The following is a 22,691-nucleotide window of genomic DNA, read 5'->3' on the forward strand; positions in this document are numbered from 1 at the left end:
TTTGCATGTGGAAGAGGTGGAAATGGGGGAAGACAGTACAGAGATTGATAGCCAGACCACCCTCCGTTCGTCTTCTCAGCGCGAATTGGATGATGAGGAGGAGGAGGAGCAGGAGACAGTTGCCTCCGCTACAGAGGGTAGTACCCATAGCAGGTTTATTCCATCTGTTCAGCGTGTATGGGTAGAAGAGAAGGAAGAGGATGAGGAGATTTAGAGTCATCCTCCTGATGAGGACAGCGGAGTCTTGTCTGTTGGGACTCTGGCACACATGGCTGACTTTATGTTATGCTGCCTTTCCGGTGACCCTCACATTATACGCATTTTGGCCAACACCAATTGCTGGTTTTTCACCTTTCCTGTGGTGGAGAGGACTAGCAAAATGGTGCAATACCAGAAGGTCCTCGTGGAAAAATTGCGGCAGAGTACGTAGTTCCTTGGGCAACCGAGGAGGGGAGATGAGGGGTACACACAGGGCCGGTGCAAGGTTTTTTACCAACACAAGCAAACCAACATTTTGGCGCCCCCGACCCCCCCTTCAGCTCACCTGGGGTGCACCAAAATGTAGGTACGTCCCATAAGACGCACCTAGGTTTTAGAGGAGGATAATAGGAAACAATATTTTTAATTCCACCTCAGGTCAGACCAGTCATCAGACCCCCTATGTTAATTAGACCTCAGCTCGCAGGCACATCCCCAATGCCTCAGATCAGACCCCCATGTCAGCCATCAGCCCTCCATGTCATATTTCTCCCCGTCCAGGGTACAGACAGACTACAGACATTGTCTCCGGCCCATCGTGTAACCCCATCCTCACCCATGTCACATATCTCCCCCTCCATTTGATTGCTCTAACACCTAAAGAAAAAATAATAATTTAAAAAACCTGATGTTTCTCCAGATGATCTTATGCTAAAAGTAGTGGTAATAGAGTCTCAAAGGTCTATAGAAGCAGGTACACTATTTTTACAAACCTTCAAGACTCTATTAACACTACTATCAACATCAGGTCATTTAGAGAAACAGCATGTTTTTTTTAATTATGTTTTTCCTTTAGGTGTTATAACTTTCATTTGATTGCTGTAACACCTAAAGGAAAAATCATTTTAAAAACCTGCTGTGTCTCTAGATGACCTTATGTTAACAGTAGTGTTAATAGAGCCTCAAAGGTCACAGGTTTGTAAAAATAGGGTAACTGCTTCTATAGACCTTTCAGACTCTATTACCACTGCTATCGACATAAGGTCATCTTGAGAAACAGCAGGTTTTTTATTTGTTTTCCTTTAGGTGTTCAAGCAATCAAATATGTTATGTTTTAACACCTAAAGGAAAAAAATAATTTAAAAAATGTGCTCTTTCTCTAGGTGACCTTATGTTTATAGAAGTGTTAATAGAGTCTCAAGGGTCTATAAAAGCAGTTACCCTATTTTTACAGACGTTTGAGACTCTGTTAAGACTGCTATCAACATAGGGTCATCTAGAGAAACAGCAGGCTTTAAAAAAAATCCCTTTAGGTGTTAAAGTAGATTGCAATCAAATGAATGTTATGTGCTAAGATTAGGGTCAGAAGCAGACAAGCAGGTTTTCTTTAGCCTCTTGGGTATTAGTTTTTATATTCATAAAGCTCCACATTGAGCTTCCAGCAGCAGACAGATGCCAGTTCACTTTTGTGGTCACCTCATCTGGGCACATGGTCTTTGCTCAGCAGAGTCCTGCCATACATGCTGGGTAGATGCTAGAATGGATTTGTTAGAAGAAGGTCTGTGACGTCACTGGTCACATGCTCCTTCATGGTCACATGATCCACTGTGAGAACGCAGGCTTCCTGTCTTCACAACCTCCTGCTGTGTTCAGCTCCAGAGAGAAGGGGGTGTGAAAGGATGGACCAATGGCAGGGCAGCTAGCTGATACTGGCCAATCAACAGCCTCCTGCTTCTATCTGTGGCTTAACACAAGCGCAGCTTAGAGTGAACACTAGCTGGGGAGGGCGCCTGGCAGCGCTGCGCTGCTGGCAAGTAAGTGATTAAAAAAAAAAAGGTTTGTTTTTCCACCCACCCCTTTCTCTGTGCAGGGTGCGACCTAAGGCAGCCGCTTGGTCTGCCTTATGGAAGCGCCGGCCCTGGGTACACACAGTAGTTCCAACACTCTCCAAGGCCCGGGACAGTTTCATGACACCCCGCCAGCACCCTCACCATGATGCACAGCCTAGTGTCACAAGGAGGGAAACATTTTGGAAGATGGTAAAGGAGTACGTAGCAGGCTGTGTCAGTGTCCTAAGTGATCCCTCTGTGCCTTACAACTATTGGGTGTCCAAGCTGGATATGTGGCACGAACTGGCGCTCTACGCTATGGAGGTGCTGGCCTGCCCGCAGCCAGCGTTTTGTCCTAGCGGGTATTTAGTGCTGCTAGGGGCATAATAACTGATAAGCGCATCCGCCTGTCAACTGAAAATGCTGACAGGTTGACTCTTATCAAAATGAACAAGGCCTGGATTGCCCCTGACTTCTCTACTCCACCAGAGGAAAGAGGCCGAACATAAATCCGGTAAACTAGTCTCTTCAACAGATGAAATCACTAAGGCTTTCCACCTCTATTATTCTAAACTTTATAACCTAAAGGGGCCAGACGATAGAGATTCTGAGCTGACCTCTGCAGAAGCAGTCCGGAGGTTTTTACAATCCCTAAAACTTCCCACCATAACATGAGGAAGAACTTAAAGCTATTATCTTTAGTTTTTCTACCAAAAAGAGCCCAGGACCAGATGGTTTTCCCCTTCATTACTTCAAAACTTTCCAGTATATTCTAGTGCCCCCACCTGACACAGGTCTGTAATGCCCTTTTAACTGGGAGCCCAAGAGGCCTTTATCACCTTCATACCCAAAGAAGGAAAAGACCCCTCAGAATGCGGTAGTTACAGGCCAATCTCCCTGTTAAGCCAAGATATGAAAACTGCTAGCAAACAGACTCAGACCTATTATTCCCTCTTTAGTAAGTCCGGAACAAGTAGGTTTTGTTCAAGTTAGGGAGGGAAAGACAAACTCAACCCGATTATTCCACACCTTCTTCTAAGGCTTTCGATAGGGTCAAATATGCTTACATGGAAGCTGTCCGCTCTCCCACAACCACTGATCCTTGCAATATTTTTGTTTTATCAGTCCCTTCATGCCTGTCTTAACATCAACGGCATCACGTTATCATCACGTTATCCCCTACATTCAAGATAACAAATGGAATGAGACAGGGAGTCCCACTAACCCCTACCCTCTTTGTACTAGTAATGGAAACCTTGTTACAGGCAGTCAGAGAACAGAAACACATTCAAGGGTTGAAATGGAAGAGGGGTGCCTGAAGTTCCTGTCTTTTGCGGATGACTTACTATTCCTAACAACAAACCCGATGGTCAGTCTCCCTTGTATCTCCCAGTTACTGCAGGACTTCGGCATCATGTCAAACACCTGAATTATTCTCTGCTGCTCATAGAGCGCACTAAAATGCCTGTCTTCGGAGCCTTTTTTCTAGGTTCTTGTGGAAAAACAAGAAACCTTGTATGTCTCATTCAATGCTGACTAGTAGATGGGAGTCGGGAGGTCTGGGCCTACTGGATGTGTTCTCTTATTACAAGGCTGTGCAGCTGAACAGATGGCTGGAACTGCTGTACCCATGCGGGGAAGCTGACACCTTTTCCATCTCCTCCCCAAACAGTAGCTGTTCCGATTTGGGGATTGGAATCTCGTAGTGATCACAGCACCCTATCTTTACTGACTGGTTTAGGTGCACGTCTCAGTATGTTCCTGGCTCCACCTCTTGGAACGTGTAATTATTCAAAATTTAGACAGCACTCCAGATTCCGATTTGGGAAACCTGTGGATCTCAGGTACTAAATCTTTGGCAACCAACTGCATTGACCCAATGCTACAAGGCCCAATAGAGGTTTGGCGACAAATGGGCACGACAGTTAAAAATGCAAGTGTAGACATCACCTCCCTACACCGCCCGGTTAACATGTTTCAAACTTAGTAGTTCTTACTCATAACCTCATATGGTGTCTGGTCTCAAAGGTAAAATAGCCACCACCCTCCAATGAGTGAATGGGGGAAGGGTAAAGGAACTTTGGAGGGGGGGGGGGGAGAAGGGAGGAAAATCCTCTGTGGGCCGGACTCCACATAATCAATCAATCACCTGTCATGTTCACAACTTCACCAAACTTCACCCACATTTAATACCTAAAATTCATAAAGGGATATATGCCATCAATTCCATAAACAACATCACATTGAAGGAAGTGTGTACTTACTAACAAACAGATTAACAAATCCCCTTACTATATTGGATCAAAAAATGCACTGTGTGAATATATACACTGTGCTAGTATACAAAAACAATTAAAACCTCTGGGGAGTAGTCTGTATCAAATTTCAGGTTATTAATTCCTAGTCCAAGTGATTAAAAATGGCTTTTCTTTATGATATTATTAATTATCTGTCGTGACCTTATGCATAAATTTCACTTTAGGAGTAAAATATTATATATTTATGTATGTACTAAATATAGCTCCTTTACTCTAGAGTCTAAATATTCTATATGTTCTCCATGTCGAATTAACATTGATATAAATACATGAGCTCTTTCCTTAGATTGAGTCCAATGGGATAACGAGTGTTCAATTTGAGGATCCAATATGCTTCACGTAGGAGAATATTATGTTTAAGATTACCTCCCCTAGAAGGAGTGAACAATTTTTCAAAAGCATAAGTGCGGAGACTATCCGTGTTCCTGTTATGTTTGTTGATAAAATGACTAGCTGCACTTGAAACACCCGTAGTCTGGGGATTGGTAATATAATTCAGATGCTTCAGGAATCTAGCTTTGAATTTCCTCCTCGTGCTACCTACATACAGTACATGATATCGCAGGCAGGGGTGTATCTATCACAAGGCAAACAAGGCATTTGCCTAGGGCGGCACTTGAAAAGGGGGCGGCAAAATGCCTTGTTTGCTTAGTGATAGTTACACAATATGCTAAATATATTTTTTGCCCCTTGTCCGATCCTTCATTATGCGAGGCGCCGCATAGTGAAGGAGTTGAAAAACGTACTTCCTCCCGACCTCCCCTGCCTTTTGCGTCCTCACGTTGCCGTTGTGACGTCACACGGAGGTGGAGTCACAGGCCGGCAACGCTAGGGTGAGCCTTATCTCCTCCAAGTATAGAGCGGATCCTGCACACGGTCACCGTGAACACTGAGGCCAGGCCCCGGCCACCAATGCACTGATCCCTGAGCCTGCTGTCTTCAAAAACTGCAAGTACTTAAATTACAGTAACTCACAAAAATTCAATTACTCAGTTTTTTTGGGGGTAAGGGGGGTGGGACCCGTTGGGTGGTTAGAGGGGGGGAGAATTAGGGAGGGATTAATACTGTACTAACTCTAGCTGTACATTGTTTTTTAACAAGGAGGGGGCGGGTCAAATGTATATTAGGGGGGTGCCCGAGTTTAGTCTCGCCTAGGGCAGCACAAAACCAAGATACACCACTGATCGCAGGTAGTGCATTTGATTATATATATCACCCCCTCACTGTTACAATTTTTATAACTTTTAATAGGAAAGCTTTCTGTATGTGTGGCATCATCAAAAACTTGGTTGGTTGCACATATTTGCATGTTTTACAGGGGTGTGTCCCACATCTAGTAAAACCTTGATATTTCATCCAGGTATCTATTGGTGTACTGCAGGTGCGTGTAAAGACTGAAGGGGATAATCTATTTGCTAGCGTGCTTGGTCTCCTCGACACAATTCTGTATCCATTCTTGAGGACATTATATAAAATATTGTCCTCATATAAAATCGGGTGACATTTTCGTATGCCTGTTCTATTTGGGGAAACTGTCTGTCTGTTATAGGTGAGGACAAGTGTAGGTTTCTCTGTACTCTGTGCCTTAATTGTATGAATAGGGTGGTGACTGGTTGCCTTCAAAATAGTATTACCAGAGACCTCTTTACGATAAGTCTCTGTATAAATATGCTGATTGTATTTCCAGTCAACCTCAAATCCAGAAAACAGACTGACTGCACATCCATATGGTGGGTGAACTTTAGATTATATGGATTATTACTAACATAGTTAACAAAGTCTGGTATGGAAGACACATCGCAGCTCCAAATAAGCATCAAATCATCAATGTATCTGCCATACCAGACGATGTCCCTCGATAATTGTTTACATTCAGAAAACATAAAACGCTCCTCCCAGTATGCCATGGTTAAATTGACGAGGGACGGTGAAAATATAGCCCCCATGGACACGCCCCCTAGTTAGTTTGGACACCCTTTTGCCTTCAGAACTGCCTTAATTCTATGTGACATTGAGTCAACAAGGTGCTGATAGCATTCTTTAGAAATGTTGGCCCATATTGATAGGATAGCATCTTGCAGTTGATGGAGATTTGAGGGATGCACATCCAGGGCACGAAGCTCCCATTCCACCACATTCCAAATATGCTCTATTGGGTTGAGATCTGGTGACTGTGGGGGCCATTTTAGTACAGTGAACTCATTGTCATGTTCAAGAAACCAATTTGAAATGATTTGAACTTTGTGACATGGTGCATTATCCTGCTGGAAGTAGCCATCAGAGGATGGGTACATGGTCCGTCATGAAGAGATGGACATGGTCAGAAACAATGCTCAGGTAGCCTGTGGCATTTAAACGATGGCCAATTGGCACTAAGGGGCCTAAAGTGTGCCCAGAAAACACCCCCCACACCATTACACCACCACCGCCAGCCTGCACAGTGGTAATAAGACATGATGGATACATGTTCTCATTCTGTTTACGCCAAATTCGGACTCTACCATTTGAATGTCTCAACAGAAATCGAGACTCATCAGACCAGGCAACATTTTTCCAGTCTTCAACAGTCCAATTTTGGTGAGCTCGTGCAAATTGTAGCCTCTTTTTCCTATTTGTAGTGGAGATGAGTGGTACCCGGTGGGGTCTTCTGCTGTTGTAGCCCATCCCCCTCAAGGTTGTGCGTGTTGTGGCTTCACAAATGCTTTGCTGCATACCTCGGTTGTAACGAGTGGTTATTTCAGTCAACGTTGCTCTTCTATCAGCTTGAATCAGTCGGCCCATTCTCCTCTGACCTCTAGCATCAACAAGGCATTTTCGCCCACAGGACTGCCGCATACTGGATGTTTTTCCCTTTTCACACCATTCTTTGTAAACCCTAGAAATGGTTGTGCGTGAAAATCCCAGTAACTGAGCAGATTGTGAAATACTCAGACCGGCCCGTCTGGCACCAACAACCATGCCACGCTCAAAATTGCTTAAATCACCTTTCTTTCCCATTCTGACATTCAGTTTGGAGTTCAGGAGATTGTCTTGACCAGGACCACAACCCTACATGCATTGAAGCAACTGCCATGTGATTGGTTGACTAGATAATCGCATTAATGAGAAATAGAACAGGTGTTCCTAATAATTCTTTAGGTGAGTGTATGTCACCTCCACAATATATTCAATGAACTCCATTGTGTGTCTGCTGTATCTGTGTAAGTGGTATTCTAATGCTTCAAGAGCTATATTATGCGGGATAGATGGATACAAGGAGACTACATCCATGGTCAACCATTTTTAGTCTCCGTTCCAAGTTTTCCCCAAAAAGGCTCTAAGTACATCACATGTATCTTTTATGCTCGTCGGAGCCAATACATTCTAATACTGTACTCCGTACAGTATTGAAAGTAAGTTTTATGCACTCTAGCAAATAGATTATCCCCTTCAGTCTTTACACGCACCTGCAGTACACCAACAGATACCTGGATGAAATATCAAGGTTTTACTAGATGTGGGACACACCCCTGTAAAACATGCAAATATTTGCAACCAACCAAGTTTTTGATGATGCCACACATACAGAAAGCTTTCCTATTAAAAGTTATATAAATTGTAACAGTGAGGGGGTGATATATATAATCAAATGCACTACCTGCGATATCATGTACTGTATGTAGGCAGCACGAGGAGGAAATTCAAAGCTAGATTCCTGAAGCATCTGAATTATATTACCAATCCCCAGACTACGGGTGTTTCAAGTGCGGCTAGTCATTTTATCAACAAACATAACAGAAACACGGATAGTCTCCGCACTTATGCTTTTGATAAATTGTTCACTCCTTCTAGGGGAGGTAATCTTAAACATAATATTCTCCTACGTGAAGCATATTGGATCCTCAAATTGAACACTCGTTATCCCATGGGACTCAAGCTTAGGAAAGAGCTCATGTATTTATATCAATGTTAATTCGACATGGAGAACATATAGAATATTTAGACTCTAGAGTAAAGGAGCTATATTTAGTACATACATAAATATATAATATTTTACTCCTAAAGCGAAATTTATGCATAAGGTCACTACAGATAAGTAATAATATCATAAAGAAAAGCTGTCTGTTTGTTAGTACGGTAAGAACACATTTCCTTCAATGTGACGTTGTTGATGGATTTGATGGCACATGTCCCTTTATGAATTTTATGTATTAAATGTGGGTGAAGTTTGGTGAAGTTGTGAACATGGCAGGTGATTGATTATGTGGAGTCCAGCCCATGGAAGATTTTCCTCCCTTCTCCCCCTTCCCCTCCAAAGTTCCCCTCCCCCATTCACTCATTGGAGGGTGGTGGATATTTTACCTCTGAGACCAGACACCACATGAGGTTATGAGTAAGAATTAGGCCTCTTTCACACTTGCGTTGTCCGGATCTGGCGTGTACTCCACTTGCCGGAAAACGCAAGTGTACTGATCCGTCTTCAAAATGCGTTCAGTGTTACTGTGGCAGCCAGGACGCTATTAAAGTCCTGGTTGCCATAGTAGGAGCGGGGAGCGGGGGAGCGGCATACTTACCGTCCATGCGGCTCCCGGGGCGCTCCAGAGTGACGTCAGAGCGCCCCATGCGCATGGATGACGTGCCATGTGATCACGTGATCCATGCGCCTGGGGCGCCCTGACGTCACTCTGGAGCGCCCCGGGAGCCGCACGGATGGTAAGTATGCTTCTCCCCCGCTCCCCACTACACTTTACCATGGCTGCCAGGACTTTAGCGTCCCGGCAGCCATGGTAACCATTGAGAAAAAGCTAAACGGCGTATCCGGCAATGCGCCGAAACGACGTTTAGCTTAAGGCCGGATCCGGATCAATGCCTTTCAATGGCCATTAATTCCGGATCCGGCCTTGCGGCAAGTCTTCAGGATTTTTGGCCGGTGCAAAAAGCGCAGCATGCTGCGGTATTTTCGCCGGCCAAAAAACGTTCCGTTCCGGAACTGAAGACATCCTGATGCATCCTGAACGGATTTCACTCCTGTCAGAATGCATTAGAATAAAACTGATCAGGATTCTTCCGGCATAGAGCCCCGACGACGGAACTCTATGCCGGAAGACAATAACGCAGGTGTGAAAGAGCCCTTACTAAGGTCGAAACATGTTAACCGGGCGGTGTAGGGAGGTGATGTCTACACTTGTATTTTTAAACGAAAATAAACAAAGACAACGGCAACAATTATAATCCCGGATGCTGGAACCTCTTCTTTTTTATGTATCTGTATACCAATCTGCTCAGCTCCTCCTGCTCTATAACATTCTGCCTGCAGATTACACTGCATTTTCATGCTGACAGGTTCCCTTTCATCCGGTTCCCTGTTTCTGCCACCTATAAACCTTCCATGTATTTCATTTGCTTGAGTGTTTTCCATCTATGAATCAGCTTGTAATGCTTGATGACAGTTCATCCACCGTTTTACAGCATAAAGATCTGGACTAATCCGTTTCACCTCTGTGGTTTCGGGTCATGTGTGAAGATCGCTGTCTGCGCCTTGTAGTGTGAAGTGTCCAGTGCTCCTTATATAGAATGTTAATGGTGCAACGTATTGATGACCCCATAACGAGAGCTCGACTGTTGAAATGTAATGGATTACATGCTGTACTATTCTGTTTTCTATACAATTAGCTGTTCTTTTGCATTTTGGAAGACAGGCAGCTGCATTTCCACATGTTACTCGACTGCCATATATCTCAGCAAGAGGTGAAAGCTACATTTTTGAAAGGTGACAGGGCAATACTTCTTATCCTATGGCCTCAATACATGTATCCAAAATATAACTGGAAAGAGGATTCAAACTGAAACTAGACAGCGATCAGCGGAGGGCTGTCCGGAGTTTTCCATTTTTAAGGCTGGGTTCACACCTGAGCGTTTTACAGCGCGTTCCTACGCGCTGTAAAACGCACAACAGGCAAGAACCAATGATTCCCTATGGGAATGGTTCTCACCTGGGCGTTTTACAGCGCGTACGATCGCGCTGTAAAACGCCCGACGCGCAAACAAGTGCTTGAGCTTTTTTTTGGGCGTTTGTCGCGCGTTCCCGCACATAGAAATTCGGGAACGCGCGACAATGTGTGAACGCCAGTCTCTGTATGCGCGATTGTAAACGCCCGTACAATCGCGCATACAGAGCGCTCGTTTCAGAACGCTCAGGTCGGAACCCAGCGTAAATGCGTGTCCTTTTTTTAATGTTTTTATTAATGGTTTTATTTGAGAAAAGTCAATGCAAGACAAAACCTTGGTGTGTGGTATTGGCATTCTGGACCTCTAGAGAAGTAAACATACAATGGTGTGCAACCTCAATGTGTATGCAGAGAGCAAGGCACCTACCCAACAAAGAAGTAATACGATCAGAAATGGCAACATACCTACAGCGATGTAATAAAATGATATGGTGTAAACTTGTATTGTTTGTTTGATACTGTTTATATAGCACCAGTGCATTTACACAGGTTGTCATCAATCACATCAGTCATATACCATACAGAGGCAATTGCATAGCAAGCCAGTAAACCTGTATGTGGGAATGTGGTAGAAACCAATACAAATTCCGTGCAGATTATGCCCATGGTCGGCTATGAAGCCAGGTGCCTAGTACTGCAGCGACAGTGCTAACTACTAGTAGGGTTGAGCGAACTTTGTGTTTCAAGTTCGACGTACAAGGTTCGGGTTATCTAAGAATTCTATTATGGATTCTGCTATCACGGACCATATAACTTATGGTCCGTAGTAGCAAAATCCATAACGGAATTCTTAGATAACCCGAACCCGAACCTTGTACGCCAAACTTGAAGCATAAAGTTCGCTCAACACTACTAATTACTGATTCACTGTGCCTGTGCTCATTCTGTGCTATCCTAGCATTGGTTCCCAGTATTTTGGAGAGCAAAAAAGAATTCTGACTAAGGCCCCTTGCAGACGAGCATGTGCGGATTACGTCCTGATGCGTTGCGGATGCATTCAGTGAAAAATGCGCGATTTCGCAAGCAAGTCCATTCAGTTTTGTTTGCGATCGCGTTCAGTTATTCAGTTTTTATCGCGCAGGTGCAATGCTATTTACTGCACTTTGCATGCGCATGATAAAAAAGTGAATGTTTAAAAACAAAATCTCTTAGCCACAATCCGTGAAAATCCCATTGCATCCGCAAGCAAGCCCCATTTGCTTCTATGGGGCCAGCGTTGTGTGACAATCACAGAATATAGAACATGCTGCGATTTTCACGCAATGCACAAGTGATGCGTGAAAACCAGCGCTCATGTACACAGACTCATAGAAATGAATGGGTCTGGATTCCGTGCGGGCGCAATGTGTTCGCATCACGCATTGCACCCTCGTGGAATACTCGCTCATGTGCAAAGGGCCTAAAGGAACTTCCAACAAATCCCATATTTTCCAAATTTCCAAAAGGTGATTTAATTGGTGCAACCACATCATTAATTACCACAGTTGCCCACTGAATTGGAGTTCCTCAAATCATGACCTACTGGAGGATTGGAGACTCCCAGAAAAAGAGGAAAAGCTTGCTAGTGTCATTATTTCGAAGTGGCTACCTATGAGTTAAAGGGGTTATCCTATCCCTATAATGACCCCCAGAATGCCTGGACCCCTCCTATAGAGCATACTTACCTGCTTCCACACACCTATGTCCCTCCAAATCCCTGCATGACCGCCATTGCACCTTCTCCCCATCGCACGGATCAAAACATCTGATAAAGGGAGGAACAGCCAATAGCAGGCCGGTGATCAGCCTTCCCAGCATCGCGGGTGACACTACGGAGGCTGGTCACTGTCACAGCCTGCTATTGGCTGCTCCCCCATCCCCAAATGTTTTGATCCATGTGATGGGGAGATGCAGCGTCTGCTGTGCAGGGATCCGGACAGACGCGACTGTCGGGGGAGCAGGCAAGTATGCTCTAGAGGAGAGGCCTGGGAATTTTAGGGGCCATCACAGCTGTTTCAGGGTGTTTGCCTAATCTGTATGTTGGATCCTGCCTGGCTGAGTGAGATTACTGAATGCAGCTTAGGGTAGTAGTCTCTCCTCAGGATAGGTCATCAATATTAGATCGGCAGAGGTCCAAGTCCCGGCACCCCCGCCAATCAGCTGTTTGAAGAGAAGGCAGCAATCATACGAGAGCTGCCTTCTCTGCTCTGTTTACCTGCTGGCCGCAGAAATTGCAGTGTTGAGCAGGTGTAATTAGAATTATGGCATCCCCATTCACTTCTATAAGACGGCTCCGTCTGTTCAAGTGCATACTACAGAGCCGTCCCATAGAACCACTTGGAAACGAACCTGAGTTCAGGAAATGTTTTTTTACAGTAGAAATCAATTCATGAAGTTATTATGCAAAGTCTTGCAAGACTTCGCAAAGTAATAACTTCGGCACATCGGAGCCAATACATTCTAATAATGTATGGAGCGCTCACTCCGTACAGTATTGGAACAAAGTTTTATGCAAATTGACTTCAGATGTTTCATCCGAAGTGGATTCGCTCATCCCTACTTATACCTCCTAGTTGTGTCAAAACTGCCTTGTGTATGATCAGACAGTGCCAATAAAACCGATCATAGCCACAGTCTTGCAAACAATGGGAGGTCAAATATTTTTACAGAAATTAATATCCTTTTACCACAAAATTCATATTATTGTGCATTTCAATAGTACCTATAATGCAGGGAACATGTCTGCTTCTGCAGAATGTTTTCCTATGCCACGTTTAATTGATGGATGTCATTTGCCTGTATTTTCGCCAGGCTTGTTAAGTCAGGCATCTGGTTCTATTAGCAAACAATTACTACATTACGGGACATCCTGCATTTCCATCTCCTGTTATTCAACAGCCATAACGGATGATTTTCTACTCTGTATTATCCCTGAACCATTGAGGTCATGCCCTAATAACAAGGCTAATAAATACTTCTAATCAGCAGAGCAGAGAAGGAGAATTTACTGCTGGCGATCTCAGTTCCAGTTGGGGGAACATTTATTCTTATTCAAGAATAGTGTGGTCACATACAAGGCAAACTAAAAAAAGATGTGGCAGCTACCGCACCTTGGTTCAGAGCTGAAGGACCTATGTTCCCTATACGTATTCAGATCCTGGATAAACTGGTTTGCAGAATTTGACCAGTATTACTAACCTCATCCCATTCCGGTGCTATATACTGGCCTCATCTGGATTGGTTGCTAGGGAACGTGACCCTTCTTTCTCCACTGCTCTGGCTCCTGGTCTTCTGTCATAGTCCCGCTTGTGACAGGGACTAGAAGATCGCGGAGACTGGCTGCATGTGATTGACAGCCTATTTGTGTTGTTGCTGGGAATGACCACACCTTTTCTCTCACGTGTAGCTTAAGTGGTCATTCCTTCTCTTCTATTTAGTCCGGCTTCACCTATCATGCTATGTGGTTGATAGCTTTTTGTTTGTGGAAGTCCTGGTGTTGGTTCTCTCTGAGTTCCTGCTCCTCAGCATACTTCTGGAAGTTAAGTTTATCTTCTTTGTTGTTTGTTGTTTTCCCCGACCTGCTGATAGTAGGCCTGAGGGGGGGTCTCCTATTCCTTCATCTGGGAAGGAAAAGGCTATCAGTGTCCTGACACTATCTGCATTGACCTGTTAGGGTTAGATAGGGCTTAGGTTCCTGTGTATGAACATTCCTACCATCAAGGTCTCTTCATACTGATAGCAGTCAGGGCTCGGCGTAGGGACTTACTAGATGTGACCATTTCCCTTTCCCTAGGTTCCAGGCCTAATACCTTTTCCCTTCTGTGTTCAGTGTGGAGTGTATTTACCAGATTGTGCTGTGACATCTTCACCATAAGCCTGTTGGTTCGAACTATGGATTTAGTGTGATGTTGGGTTGGTTATGAAACTGGAGCCCAAGAGGACTTCAGGGTATTCATCCTGCTGTGACATGGCACACATTTGAGATTCTTTCCTGTCCTTATGCCCTATTTTTCTATTTCTGATTTTATTCCTGTTGGATCCTGATTCTGACCTTGACCTCGTGCAGTAGCCAGGTTTGGGTTGGCCCTAACGCTATGCTGGGTGCCGTAGACACCATAGAGGTGTCAGCATGTATTGCTGCTCACCGTAAGGGGTGGTGCACCCCAATGGGAAATAAATACATAGAGTCAGGGTTTGCAGTAAACCAGTGCGCTTCTTCACTGGAGGAACTCAAATGCTGGCTTCTCCAGTCTCCTTCCTAGCAGAATAAGGTCTTGTCCTGAGTAAAGCACTGAACTATATGTTCCTGTCTCTCTAAGAGGGATGGTATCCTGGCTAATGGGCTGGTGGTCCATTGTCTATGACTCAGTCATGCTGCTGGCTCCCTGGTCAAAGGACTGGGTACCCAAGGTCCTGTTGTCCAGTATCCCCATCTCAGCGTCTTCTTATGGTCACTAATGCAGTCTGTCAGAGTCTCGTCTATTAAACACTGGTCCTTATCTGCTCTCCTTTTATACAGTTTCTAGCTGAACTTGAACCTTCTAGTGGGAGGGGTGGAGTGGAGAAGAACAACCTAAAGCCTCATTCAGACAGCCATATATTTTTGGCGGATCTGTTTTTTGCTGGCAGTGCAGCATGTGTGCAAAAAAACGGATTGCATTCCGCATTTTTATGGACCCATAGTATTGAATGGGGCCACGTCCCAATTTTCACTGAAAAGTATAGGACATGTTTTATTTGTTTTGCGTGGGCTGTGGAATGGAAGAAAAGGTGTGGACAGCACACGGAGTGCTGTCCGCATCTTTTGGGGCCCTATAGAAGTGAATGGGCCCACATCTAATCCGTAAACTTGAGATCAGATGCGCAAAGCAACATACGGTCGCCTGAATGAGCCGTAACAGAAATATTGTTGTATTTATAGTCTGCCATATACTTGTATTGAGCCTCAATACAAGTCAATGGGAATGACTAAGTAGTTTTCAGACTTAAACAACAGTCTAGACAGAGCTTAACCAGACAGTCAAAAGGTCACTGTGTCTGTTTTTTACCCTACAAAACTTAACTCTGCATATTCTTATATAGTAATTGTGGAAAATTACTGACTTCTCAGTGCATAGGTTGAAAGTCCCAACGTAGTTGTGTATTAACTCTTTTCACAGTGCAGTGCAATAACAGTGCAAATGAGTAGGTTATATTAAAATAAACATATAAAATGCAATTCAACAATACAAAACAGTATAAGTGCACACAACAGCATAAATCATAGTGCAAGTTAACCCTTCAAAGTGCAATAAAGTAAGAAGTTGATAGCTTTGCATAGCAGCAATAGAAGCAAATGTCACAAATGTCCATACTCCAAAGTGCCCTTGTTCCAGGGCACTACTTATATTCTTGGATATTGCCTCTGCCTCACCTCTTGCAATATCATCTAGTACCTGCTGTTCATTTACAAGCCAAAAACGCAAGGGAAAAAAGTGGGGAAAAAATAAGCTGTCTGCAACAGGTTTATTATTTCCTAGGCAAATAATCTGCAACAAAGTCAGCTAACTTTTTGCAGTTATCTGCAGATATACTCCAACTATATACCCACAACAGAGACTCTGTTCACACTGCCCAACAGAAAAACTGCATTTGGGCCTGTATCTGGAGCTTATCACTGGCCACTAGGGTCTACCTGTATGTCTTAGTTTTGGAACTAATTACACTTTATCGATGATATGGGGGTTGGGCCTGAGAATAATCCTCTGGTGGGCCCAAGGAACCCCAGTCCAACACTGGACAGGGCCTCATAGATTAGTATTGTTGAAGCAAATGAACAGTTGGGGTCATTTATCAAACTGGTGTAAAGTAGAACTGACTTAGTTGCCCATAGCAACCAATCAGATTCCTCATTTCATTTTTGACAGCTCCTTTGGAAAATAAAAGGTGGAGTCTGGTTGATAGGGGCAACTAAGCCAGTTCTACTTTACACCAGTTTGATAAATGACCTCAAGTGGTTTTAAGATGCTAGTACATATGCACTCGCCTTTTCTTGTGGTACAAGAGGCACAACACTCACAAAGGTCAGTAATGTAAGTCCCGGGGCATGCAGCTGAAGATCCTCCAAAATCTATGAAGAGAGTGGTCCAGTACAGCATACATAAAGTTCAGGTTAAATGCTCAAACTATAGTATCTATTTGGATACCTTTACTAGCACTTATACAAATAGATCCTATACTTTGAGGATTCAGGCTGCTCATAGACTATAATACATATAATACATAAGAATTCTAGGTCAATGTTTAATTTATTGGAGGGAAAGTGCCTATGCATTCCTTACTTCCTGCCTAAACCTTATATTTCACACTTTCTATACTGTACATGCTGTATTAAACCCAACCCTCACATTTTTTGTAAAAATACTTAAAATCAGTTATTTCAGTTATTTGCACTATTTTAGTCCGTCTCCTCAGGATACGTTAAGCTCTAACCAAATGTGGTCTTCTGAAATGACTTCAGCTCTATGTTACACCATCCATATTACCGTATATCTCTGTCAAACAAAGCTGATTCTTAAACCGCATTTCTTTGGAGGGATTAAGTTACTGGATAATTTATCGGGTTACTTGGTTATTTGATTCCATATAAGATAAGCCGTATTTCATTGAGTTTTGGCATTGTGCCTTAAAAGGAGTCTGTCACCAGGAAATTCACTGTTAAGCCAGGCACAATGCCTTTCACTTCGCAATCTGTTGCTTCATTCTGAAGATAAATGACTGACTTTTAATCCATATGCACAGGGGCAGGATCCTGCAATGTCATCTCACCTGACCCCATCAATCAACATGAAGAGGGAGCGGCTGGCAGAGGAAGTAGGAGGAGTGGATTGGGCCCACCTACAGTGCACTTAACTTCTCATTTGCTTATGGATTAAAAGTACTTTTTTTCCAGAATAAAGCAACAGCTTTCTAAGTGAAAGGTATCATTATATTCAGCTGAGCTAGGTCTGTAAGTGTGTCTGGTTAACAGTGAACTTCCTGGTGACAGATTCCCTTTAAATTCCAAGACAAAGCTTAAAGGGTTTTGCCGAGATTTTACTACAGACGACCTATCCTCTGGATAGATCATCAGCATCTGATCGGTGGGGATCTGACACCCAGGCCCCTCCACCAATCTGTTGTTCGAGAAGGCAGCGGCGCTCACAGTAATGCCATGGCCTTCTCTCTGCCTTCCCTAGACCAGTGACGACATGTTCATCGGTCATGTGGCCTAGGTGCAGCTCAGCCCCATAGAAGTGAATTGGGCTGAGCTGCGATACCAAGCACAGACGCTATACAAATGTATGGCACTGTGCTTGGTGAGCTGAGAGAAGGCAGCGGTGCTCAAAGGAGCGCCGGTGCCTTCTCAAACAGCTGCTCGGCATGGTTCCTGTGTGTCGCACCTGCACCAGTCAGATACTGATGACTAGGGGTGAGCGAATCGACTTCGAATGAAACATCCGAAGTCGATTTGCATAAAACTTTGTTCCAATACTGTACAGAGCAGGAGCTCCGTACAGTATGAGAAGGTATTGGCTCTGATGAGCCGAAGTTATTGCTTTGCGAAGTCTCGCGAGACTTCAGGTAATAACTTCATAAAATAATTATACTGTAAAAAAACATTTCCTGAACTCAGGTACCACTTGGAGCCGAACCAGAGTTCGGGAAATGTTTTTTACAGCACAAATTAATTTATGAAGTTATTACCCGAAGTCTTGCGAGACTTTGCGAACCAATAACTTCGGCTCATCGGAGCCAATACATTCTAATACTGTACGGAGCTCCTGCTCCATACATAATTAGAACAAAGTTTTATGCTATTCGCTCATCCCTACTGATGACCTATCCAGAGAATAGGTCATTAGTATTAAAATCTTGGAAAACCCTTTTAAAGGGGTTTTCCAGTTAAATATTTATATATATGTATAGTTTAAGGCAGTGTACCTACCATATCGGCAGACCACACAGCTGCTATGGGACCCGTGCGCCTTGGTTTTTCCACACGCTTCTTGCGACCCTGTTGACTATTTTGAATGAAACGCTTGATTGTTCGATGATCACGCTTCAGAAGCTTTGCAATTTTAAGAGTGCTGCATCCCTCTGCAAGATATCTCACTATTTTTGACTTTTCAGAGCCTGTCAAGTCCTTCTTTTGACCCATTTTGCCAAAGGAAAGGAAGTTGCCTAATAATTATGCACACCTGATATAGGGTGTTGATGTCATTAGACCACAACCCTTCTCATTACAGAGATGCACATCACCTAATATGCTTAATTGGTAGTAGGCTTTCGAGCCTATACAGCTTGGAGTAAGACAACATGCATAAAGAGGATGATGTGGTCAAAATACTCATTTGCCTAATAATTCTGCACTCCCTGTATAGTATATACAGCAGTGTACTGATATGTGAGGCATGAGGTATAATAGATGAAGTGTATACAGATATATAGTATATACAGCAGTGTACTGATATGTGAGGTACAAGCTGTAATTTATACCTCATACCTCACATGTAATATATACAGCAGTGTACTGGTATATCTTTAGCCACTGCATCTATTATACCTCGTACCTCACATGTCAGTACCTGCTGTATATACAATATATCTGTACACACTGCATCTATTACACATCATACCTCACATATTACACTATTGTATATACTATATACCTGTACACACTGCATATATTATACCCCGTACCTCACATATCAGTTCACTGCTGTATATACTATATATCTGTACACACTGCATCTATTATACCTCATACCTCACATATTACACTATTGTATATACTATATACCTGTACACACTGCATATATTATACCTCGTGCCTCACATATCAGTACTCTGCTGTATATACTACAAACCGGATTCCCAAAGAGTTGGGACACTATACAAATTGTGAATAAAAACTGAATGCAATGATGTGGAGGTGCCAACTTCTAATACTTTATTCAGAATAGAACATAAATCACGGAACAAAAGTTTAAACTGAGAAAATGTACCATTTTAAGGGAAAAATATGTTGAATCAGAATTTCATGGTGTCAACAAATCCCCAAAAAGTTGGGACAAGGCCATTTTCACCACTGTGTGGCATCTCCCCTTCTTCTTACAACACTCAACAGACGTCTGGGGACCGAGGAGACCAGTTTCTCAAGTTTAGAAATAGGAATGCTCTCCCATTCTTGTCTAATACAGGCCTCTAACTGTTCAATTGTCTTGGGCCTTCTTTGTTGCACCTTCCTCTTTATGATGCGCCAAATGTTCTCTATAGGTGAAAGATCTGGACTGCAGACCGGCCATTTCAGTACCCGGATCCTTCTCCTACGCAGCCATGATGTTGTGATTGATGCAGAATGTGATCTGGAATTATCTTGTTGAAAAATGCAGGGTCTTCCCTGAAAGAGATGACGTCTGGATGGGAGCATATGTTGTTCTAGAACCTGAATATATTTTTCTGCATTGATGGTGCCTTTCCAGACATGCAAGCTGCCCATGCCACACGCACTCATGCAACCCCATACCATCAGAGATGCAGGCTTCTGAACTGAGCGTTGATAACAACTTGGGTTGTTCTTGTCCTCTTTGGTCCGGATGACATGGCGTCCCAGATTTCCAAAAAGAACTTCGAATCGTGACTCGTCTGACCACAGAACAGTCTTTCATTTTGCCACACTCTATTTTAAATGATCCCTGGCCCAGTGAAAACGCCTGAGCTTGTGGATCTTGCTTAGAAATGGCTTCTTCTTTGTACTGTAGAGTTTCAGCTGGCAACGGCGGATGGCACGGTGGATTGTGTTCACTGACAATGGTTTCTGGAAGTATTCCTGAGCCCATTCTGTGATTTCCTTTACAGTAGCATTCCTGTTTGTGGTGCAGTGTCGTTTAAGGGCCCGGAGATCACGGGCATCCAGTATGGTTTTACGGCCTTGACCCTTACGCACAGAGATTGTTCCAGATTCTCTGAATCTTCGGATGATGTTATGCACAGTTGATGATGATAGATGCAAAGTCTTTGCAATTTTTCCCTGGGTAACACCTTTCTGATATTGCTCCACTATCTTTCTGTGCAACATTGTGGGAATTGGTGATCCTCTACCCATCTTGGCTTCTGAGAGACACTGCCGCTCTGAGAAGCTCTTTTTATACCCAATCATGTTGCCAATTGACCTAATTAGTGTTAATTGGTCTTCCAGCTCTTCGTTATGCTCAAATTTACTTTTTCCAGACTCTTATTGCTACTTGTCCCAACTTTTTGGGGATTTGTTGACACCGTGAAATTTTGAATCAACGTATTTTTCCTTTAAAATGATATATTTACTCGGATTAAACGTTTGATCTGTCATCTACGTTCTATTACAAATAAAATATTGACATTTGCCATCTCCACATCATTGCATTCAGTTTTTATTCACAATTTGTTTAGTGTCCCAACCTTTTTTGGAATCCGGTTTGTATAAATCTATACACACTGCATCTATTATACCTCGCACCTCACATTTCAGTACACTGCTGTATATACTATATATCTGTACACACTTCCTCTATTATACCTCTTACTTCACATAACAGTACACTGCTGTATATACTATACATCTGTACACACTTCATCTATTATACCTCGCACCTCACATAACAGTACACTGCTGTATATACTATATACCTGTACACACTTCATCTATTATACCTCGCACCTCACATTTCAGTACACTGCTGTATATACTATATATCTGTACACACTTCCTCTATTATACCTCTTACTTTACATAACAGTACACTGCTGTATATACTATACATCTGTATACACTTCCTCTATTATACCTCGTACCTCACATAACAGTACACTGCTGTATAAACTATACATCTGAACACACTTCATCTATTATACCTCGTACCTCACATAACAGTACACTGCTGTATATACTATATATCTGTACACACTTCCTCTATTATACCTCGTACCTCACATAACAGTACACTGCTGTATATACTATATATCTGTACACACTTCATCTATTATACCTCGTACCTCACATAACAATACACTGCTGTATATATTATATATCTGTACACACTTCCTCTATTATACCTCGTACCTCACATAACAGTACACTGCTGTATATACTATACATCTGTATACACTTTCTCTATTATACCTCGTACCTCACATATCAGTACACTGCTGTATAAACTATACATCTGTACACACTTCATCTATTATACCTCGTACCTCACATAACAGTACACTGCTGTATATACTATACATCTGTATACACTTTCTCTATTATACCTCGTACCTCACATATCAGTACACTGCTGTATAAACTATACATCTGTACACACTTCATCTATTATACCTCGTACCTCACATAACAGTACACTGCTGTATATACTATATATCTGTACACAGTTCCTCTATTATACCTCGTACCTCACATAACAGTACACTGCTGTATAAACTATACATCTGTACCCACTTCATCTATTATACCTCGTACCTCACATAACAGTACACTGCTGTATATATTATACATCTGTACATAACAGTACACTGCTGTATATACTATACATCTGTATACACTTCCTCTATTATACCACGTACCTCACATAACAGTACACTGCTTTATATACCATACATCTGTAAACACTTTCTCTATTATACCTCCTACCTCACATATCAGGACAATGCTGTATAAACTATATGTGACGGACTGAACCGTCACTGGGGCTGCTGGAGACAACTGCTGGCAACGCTAGTGTCCGTACAGCGCCCTTGGCTACAGCAGGATGGAATCGGCAAGTCTTTGGACAGCATTCCACTATGATGAGGAGGATTAAATGGACTGGAGGGATGCAGTCCAGAAAGGCGTCTGGCACAAGGCCCTGGAAGATGTACAGCATCGGCGGGGCGAGAGTCTCCCCAGTGAGGAGCAGCAGTTGCGGATGCGAGTGGCCCTGTGAATGCCCCTTCTGGGAGAGCAGCCCCTGGATGAGTGGGTGACAGAACTCGAGAGCCTGGTATGGAAGGAGCTTGGCTAGACGACGCCTACCAGGCACTCTGGTGGTATGTGATTCGGCACTCCCCCTGGATGGCTGAGCACGACAGACCCGAGGGTGAGGATTATGATGGCCCTGGCCTGTTGTTTGAGTCCTTCGCAGAACTGGAGTTCAGAGATGCTGGAGAGTCCCGGTTCTGGGATATCTATGACTACAGGGAGGCTATGCATGATTTGGCTACAGCGAGAGAGGTGAAACAAGACCTGGCATCTCTAGTGACAATGGAGAGGGAGCTGGAGCAGGATTACCAATACTTACTCAGCTCAATTCAGCCCCAATATACACTGTCGGAGAGCTGGG

This window comes from Bufo gargarizans, chromosome 1 (assembly GCF_014858855.1).
Source record: "Bufo gargarizans isolate SCDJY-AF-19 chromosome 1, ASM1485885v1, whole genome shotgun sequence".
NCBI lineage: Eukaryota > Metazoa > Chordata > Amphibia > Anura > Bufonidae > Bufo > Bufo gargarizans.